This window comes from Mobula hypostoma, chromosome 8 (genome assembly GCF_963921235.1).
Source record: "Mobula hypostoma chromosome 8, sMobHyp1.1, whole genome shotgun sequence".
NCBI lineage: Eukaryota > Metazoa > Chordata > Chondrichthyes > Myliobatiformes > Myliobatidae > Mobula > Mobula hypostoma.
This window is the reverse complement of record NC_086104.1, coordinates 111,971,143-111,979,004: the sequence shown is the minus strand read 5'-3', so window position 1 is coordinate 111,979,004 and position 7,862 is coordinate 111,971,143. Positions and strand designations below refer to the sequence as shown.

The following is a 7,862-nucleotide window of genomic DNA, read 5'->3' as shown; positions in this document are numbered from 1 at the left end:
GAACAAAGAGGTGGGGCCTCTTTCATCTGTGTTGGTTATGTCGTTCTGTTCTCTGCACACTGGGTTTCCTGTCATAACTTTACCAGCTCTGTTATTTAATGATATTTATTTTTTTTACACTGTCAAGCAAGTGAAGGTAATCTTTGTTGGCAAATTATCCACCACTTCAAACATTTATCTCTGATTTTTTTTTAGGGTTTATATCTTCCATATTATGGTAAAACTGTAGATTACATTATGAAACAAGGATTGAAGCTAACATTTTAGTAATGCTTCACCGACAGGTTCACAGATTTGTTGTTCCAACTTGAAAACCCTATCAGTTGATACTTTCTAATCCCTTTGATTTGAAATAGCCTTTGCCACCAGACACTTCTCTGTCCCTTTCTAACAGAGTTCAGTGACAAGGTAAACAAGCGATCCAACTGTCCTTGCCCCCTTTGGTCCATCTATGAATATACATGGTGGAAAGTCCAGGAATACTCAAGCAAACAACCATGAGGCTGAGCTCATACCATATCTCTGTCTGTCATTGGCCCCTCATGTCACCGACCTGATGCATCATGACTGCAGTTTGTGTTATTCACTACAGTGAGACAATTTTATTGTGACCCTGCTACCTGTAGGGTCAAAGACAGCAGGCACATGGAAACATCAAACATACTATTTCGATGTGGACAAATGTTTGCCAAAGCACCTCACATAAAATGCTGGAGGAACTCATAAGATCAGGTGGCATCTATGGAGAGGAATAAACAGTCAAGGTTTTGGGCTGAGACCCTTCTTCAGGACTGGAAAGGAAGACGGAAGAGATTCCCTTCTTCAGGACTGGAAAAGAAGTTGGAAGAGATTCCATTCTTCAGGACTGGAAAGGAAGATGGAAGATGCCAGAATAAAAACGTAGGGCTAGGGGAAGGAGAGTAGCTGGAAGGCAGGAAATGAAGCCAGATGGTGAGTGATGGAGAAAAAGGAATGTGATAGGAGAGGAGAGTGGGACAATAGAGAAAAGGAAGAGGAGGGGACCCAGGGGGAGGTGATAGGCAGGCGAGATGAGGTAGGAGGCCAGAGTGGGGAATAGAAAAAGAATGGGGGGGGGGAGGAGGAAAGATTTTTTTACCAAAATGGTAAATCGATCTTAAAGCCATCAGTTTGCCATTGCTTCATAGTCAAAATTCAGGAACCTCTTTTTTTTTTTTTTTGCAGAATTTCTTACCATTTTCTTTCTTCTCAAAGAATAGTTTCTCATTTTTACATTGAACTGAATCTGTCACTGATGTGATCACTGAGCAGCTGATAGTTTTAATATTTAGACATTATAATAAATCAGTCATTCCTTTTGTTCGCTGTCACTGACAAACTTCAAAATTCATCCCTGCCCACCTATCCTCCCCATGCTCAATTTCTGTTACAACTCAGATCATTTATTTTATATTTTTGTCAGTGCTTTTGGATTGGTCTCAATACGTGTCAAAAATATTTGATACACTTTACACATGAATTAATCCTCCTGGGTCTTTTTTTCTCAACAACCATTGGAACTTTGGCAAAGGATTCAATGAGACAATACAGTGCAGGAGTAAGTAATGTTACAACTTATTTTTGCAAATTTTTCTTCAAATTTATGAGAATGGAAAGACCAAACCACAATTCCTATGTTTTAGAAGAATTCCTGAGATTTCTTTTACTACAGATATTAGATGCCCATGGCCAATGTCACATTCACATACACTGCCATCTCAAACTTTCATCTGTATTTTCTGAATGCCTCTCCCTCAACTCTTTTGAAAGCATTGATCCTTGGAGGGATTTGGATTGAAGGTGCTAACTTTCCTCTGCCTTTTCATTCACTTTTCTTTTTGTACCTAGTGTGCATCATTCAGTCTGACCATAAGACCATAACACCAGAGCAGAATTAGGCCATTTGGCCAATTGCATCTGCTCTATCATTTAATCATGGCTCCCTCTCAACCTCATTCTTGTGCTTTCTCCCTGTAACCTTTGACACCCTTACTAATCAAGAATCTATCAACTTCTGCTTTAAATATACCCAATGACTTGGCCTCCAAAACCATCTGTAGCAATGAATTCCACAGATTCACCACCCTCTGGTTAATGAAATTCCTCCTCATTTCTGTTCTAAAGGGATGTGATTCTATTCTGAGGCTGTGTTTTCTTGACCTTGATTCTCTCCATGCCCACTCCGTCTAGGCCTTTCAATATCTGAGGGCATGATGTAAGCCTATAGGTGTGAGGTGTAGAGGCTTTGCTGGCTGCTCGCTGTGCAGAACCTACTCTCTCCTTGCCATTACGTGGGCTGCAAAGAAAAGAGCCATCAGCTGCTGAGCAAGTCTTAAGATGTCTTGGATCAAGAGGTGTGACCTGTTGACCAATGCTGCTGGGACACAAGCCAGGGCCTGATCAACCCTGGCTGGGTCAGCTGAGAGAGACTGTCTAATGTTGAATGACGTGAAGCACCCGATGACCTCAGGATGTATCCTAGGATGTATCTCAACATCAGTTGAGATCCCCCCCATAGCATTCTTCTAAACACAAGCGAGTATGAGCCCAAAGCCATTAAATGCTCCCCATATGTTAACCCCTTGATTCCTAAGATCATTCTCGTGAACTTCCTCAGGACTCTCTTCGTGGACCTTCTCAAATCAGATTCCAGATGATATTTGTTCAGAGGAAGAATGAAGGGGCAAGTCATGATAAGGTTAGAAAGTATAATCATCAATGTTGGATGTATGGAACTAAAAAAATATGTAAGTGATTAACAACTCCTTAGTGGGCAAAGAAAGGTTCAAGTTTTATGCAATGACATTTGTTGGAGCTGGAAACCAAATGCTGTGAGACTGAAGGAAATACGTTAAGAAAAGACTTGAGTCGCACATCACGAATTCAGTAACACATCTATTCCACCGACATTGACAAAAGCAACTGTTGACATCTAGAAAGTTCCATTTGGTTAAAGTTAGATAACTACCTACCCTCACGCTACAATGCAATGAGTTCAGTGCTGCAGTTAGACTGGAAAAACATCTTTCAATCAACAGTCAGTGAATATTAAAATGAAATGCTAGAAACTTATTATATTCTTGAAATGATGCAGAAATGTCAAACTTGCCCAGGAAGGGTTAATGACCTCATTAGAGCTGCACAAAGACACAGCTTTCACTTGGCACCATGGTGTTTTGTAGCTAGTTGTCAGAGCTTTAATCCAAGTGTGCTCTCCAGTGGCTGTACCTTGCACTTTATTCTTTTGTTTTTCACTCCTAAATATTCATTTCAAAAATATAATATGAAGCGACAGTTAACGGTTGCTGAACTCCATAGAAAGGCATGCCTCTAATTTTTTTCATTATCCAAGGAGTTTGTATTCCTCTAACTTGCTGGACAGTTATCCAGACTACAGTAGTGAAAATAGTGAATGGGAGGCCACTTTCACTCTCTGCAATAGTAACTCACTACACCCTTGGCATACGGTGTCCAAAATTAGTACAAATACAAGATGCTGGAAATTGAGAGAAATACACAAAAGATGCTGGGGGAGCTCAGCAGGTGGGGCAGTATCTATGGGGAGGAATAAAGTATCGATATTTCAAGCCAAAACTCTTCATCAGGACTGGTGAAGGGTCCAGAGGGGATACCTTCACTCAACTTCACTCATCCTATCACGGAACAGTTCCCACTGAACTGGACGGATTCATTTTCAAACACTGTTCATCTCATGTTCTCAATATTTATTGCTTATTTATTTATTATTATTGTTTCTCTTTTTCTCCTCCTTTTTGTATTTCCACAGTTTGTTGTTTTTCTTTGCACATTGTTTGTTGTCGGTCCTGTTGGCTTGACTTCAATTGATTCTCTTGTGTTTCCTGTATTTACTGTGATTGTCTGCAAGTATGGTTCGGCACAGCCAAGGAGGGCCATGAGGCCTGTTTCTGTGCTGTAGTTTCTATGGTAAGGGATCTCAGGGTTGTATAAGATGACCTATATGTATTTTGACAATAAATTTACTTTGCATTTTTCACCTACCTATTTTAGTGTCACCTGCAAATTTACAACCATGCCTTCTACATTCTTATCTGTAATGTGGACATAGTTACTGTGAACATAAGACATTTTGCAGATACTGGAAATCCAGAGCAACACGCACAAAATGATGGAGGAACTCAGCAGGTTAGGCAGCACTTAGCTGAAAAAAATTGTTGAAAGCAAATTCAATTGGGAAAAAGGAATTAGATAGGCTCATGAGTGAGAAAAGATTACATAGCTTTTGGGAAGAACCAGGCTTGGGATTGACTGGGATTGTTTTTATGGAAATCTATGTTGAAATGTTCAGTGATGCTTACAACATTTCAGAAACAATGGATCTGTACGATCTCTCTGAACGCACTCAGATGGAATGAACGGTGACAGTAATCATCTTGTAATTTTATAATCATTTTGGCAGGGGTGGGGTGGGGGAGCTTGTTGTGGCCTGATTGTCGAGTGGCACTGTAAAAAAAAAAATCTCCTTACCCTGAACAAGTAAAAGGATATCTTACTTAATGCGAGAGTCTGAAGCAACAGTCGAGAGGTAGAATCAATGTGAATCAATTCGAATTAGGAAAGATGAGGAAGTTGCTTGCTATAGGAAATACGTACTAAATTGAAAAGAGCGCAGAAACAATTGATACCCACAAAATGCTGGAGGAACTCAGCAAGTCAGGCTGCATCTATGTCGGGAAAATGAAAAGCCAACATTTCAGGCTGAGACCCTTCATCTGGAGAGGGCAGAAGCGGAATAAAAGAATGGGGGCTAGGGTGTTGGGTGGTGGTGTGGTAGGATGAACATGTACTGGTCAGTGATTTGTGAATCCAGGTGAAAGATGGAAGACAGAAGGGTGGGGGAAATGATTAGAAATGGAGAAGTTGGGAAGGGCAAAGGGCTGAAGAAGAGGAAAGGACAGTATAGCGTGAAGGAGGTGGGGAACAGAGGGAGGAAGTTGAAGGTGGAAGGCAGGCATGAGGGCAATGGCGGGGCAAAAGTAGGGTTAACAGGGCCACAGGAATAAGGGAAAACAGAGGGAAGTTCTTACGGGAAATTAGAGAAATTGATATTGACACTATCAGGCTGGAGACTAACAAGATGGAATATGAGGTGTTGCAGCTCTCGTTTGCATTTGGCTTCAACGTGGCAGCGGAGCAAGGCCATGGACAGGTATGACAGTATGGGACTGGGAAGTCAAATTGAAATGGGCTTACCACTGGGAAATTTCGGCTGTTGTGCTTGACCAAGCAGTCCCCCATTCTGCATCAGGTCTCACCAATGTAGACAAGGCTGCACCAAGACCAGTGGATATAATAAATGATACTAACAGAGTCACATGTGAATTACTGCCTCCCATATAGGGCCCTGAATGGATGCAGGGGGCAGGCATAACATTCAGAGTCTGTGGAGCAAACCTGATGAACCGAATGGCCTAATTCTGCTCCTTTCTCTTACGGTCCTGTATGTGCTAAGAGTGATCTCTGCAGAAAGTGGAGAGAGGAGAAGAGGAGAAGATGTGGCTGGTGAAGATGGTAGAATGTTGTGTTGGCTGTGAAGGATCGTGGGGTGATAGATGAGGGCAATGGGAAGCCTGTCCATCTTACTTTGGGTGGGAATGGGGAAAAGGCAGATGGGAGTAAATGGAGGAACAGGCTGTGGTTGAGCACTACATTGATTGCACATGGTGAATCCTACCTCAGCTTTCCTCAAATCAAAAGCCTCATCATGGAAAAAGCTGTAATGGAGATGGAAAAACTGAGATAAGGGAATGGCACCCTTGCAAGTGACAGACTGGAAAAAGGTATGGTCAAGGTAACTGTGGGAGTCTGTGTATTTATAAACAATATTGTTGGATAATCTGCATTTGGTTCTCCACTTCTTCCCTTTATTCCATGGTTTACAGTGCTCTCCTATCAGATCTCTTCTCTTTCAGCCCTTTGCCTATCCCACCTGTCACCCCCACCTTCTCACATTGTTCCCTTTTCTCCTCACCCTACTCTCCAGTCTTCCCCCTCTCACCTGGATTCACCTGTCACCTGCCAGCTCATGCTCTACCCCTCCACCCACCCTTTCATTCTGATGTAATGCCCCAGTTAAGGTTTTTACTGTAATGCTTTAGGGTATTTCGTTTAGTAGCTTTCTGTGGAAGCAGTGTGTCCTGCTGATAGTGTTTGAGTTTCAGTTAAAGATAACAGGCTGTGATGTTCAGCTTAGGGATGTTGTGTCAGCCAATCAGGATGGTGGAATTGGGAGAAGGTTTGAGAGAAAGCTGGGTGAAGAGAGATTTGTGACAGACACTGGTGGGGTTTGTGGACTTTTGGCGGGAGTTGGAGAAAGGAGAAGATTGGGAAAACAGGCCGAAGGATTCAATTTGAAGGGGTCCAAAAGGGGAAATTCTACTAGTGATCGGTGATGAGAAGTTGGCGCCATGAGTAAGGGACATATTCTGATTTTGAAAGATATGTCCTTCAACACTGTGCATATTTAGGCTGGTTTACTTATTTATTTAGTTGTTTTTCTTTTCCCCTTTGATTAAGCTAAATTTACATGTTGAATCTGTGGTAAAGAACGCAAATGCAATGTTGGCATTTATTTCAAGGGGAATAGAATATAAAAGCAAGGGGCCTTTATAAAACACTAGTCAGGCTGCAGTTGGATATTGTCAAGAGTTTTGGACCCTATACCTCAGAAAGGATGTGTTGTCATTAGAGAGAGTCCAGAGGAGGATCATGAGGATGATTCCAGGAATGAAGGTGTTAACATATGAGGAGCGTTTGGCAGTTTTGGGCCTGTACTCACTGGAGTTTAGAAGAATGTGGGGGGATCTCATTGAAATCTTCCGAATGTTGAAAGGACAATGAAACATGAAAACTTCCAAGATGAGGGGGAGGGGTGAATATTTTTATAGGCACTGTACATTGTTTGAGAAAGGTGCTTTCTCATTGCTGAGTCCAGTGGCTGTTAGCAGAGTTGGCTAACGAGGCAAATTTCTATACAAGCCCAGTGAAGGGGCTTCATTGACATTGAGTGCAAGGTTGTTGCAGCAGCATCATTCCATCAGCCAATCTATCTCACGTCTGTATGCCTCTGTGTCACTATTTGAGATTCTGCCAATATCAGAATCAGGTTTAATATCACTGGCACATGTTGTGAAATTTATTGTTTTGTGTGAGGCAACACTTCACCAGCAAATCTGCTGGGGTCATCGATTGTATCTGGTGCTCCCAATGTGGCATCCTCTACATTGGTGAGACCCGTCATAAATAGGTGGACCGCTTCATTAAGCACCTCCACACTATCCTCCAAAATCGGAATTTCCCGTGCCCAGCATTTTAATTCTGATTTCCAATATGTCTTTCCATGGCTTCCTCTTGTGCTCAGATGAGATGAACCTCAGGGTGGAGGAGCAACACTTTGTATTCCGTTTGGGTAGCCTCCAAATGCCATCCCTGATGGCATGAATATCGATTTCGCTTTCCAGTTAAAAAAAAATCCCTCCCCCTCCCCTCTTCCTCTATGCCTCACTACTTGCCTCGTCTCACCTGTCTATCACCTTCCATTGGGTCCCCTCCTCCTTCCCTTTCTTCTATGGTCCACTCTCCTCTCCTACAAGATTCATTCTTCTCCAGCCCTTTTTATCTTTCTAACCCACCTGACTTCACCTATCGCCTTCCAGCTATCCTCCTTCCCCTCCATCTTCCTTTTCATTCTGATGTCTTTCTGCTTCCTTTTCAGTCCTGAAGAAGGGTTTCAGCCCAAAACGTCGAGTGTTTATTCATTTTCATAGATGCTGCCTGACCTGTTGAATGTCTCCAGCACTTTGTGC

General features: G+C 42.3%; 1 pseudogene; it reads right to left on the bottom strand.

Moving 5' to 3' along the window:
- Window positions 1–319: 319 nt before the first annotated feature.
- Window positions 320–5,295, bottom strand: LOC134351182 (NADH dehydrogenase [ubiquinone] 1 alpha subcomplex subunit 1-like; annotated as a pseudogene).
- Window positions 5,296–7,862: the final 2,567 nt, after the last annotated feature.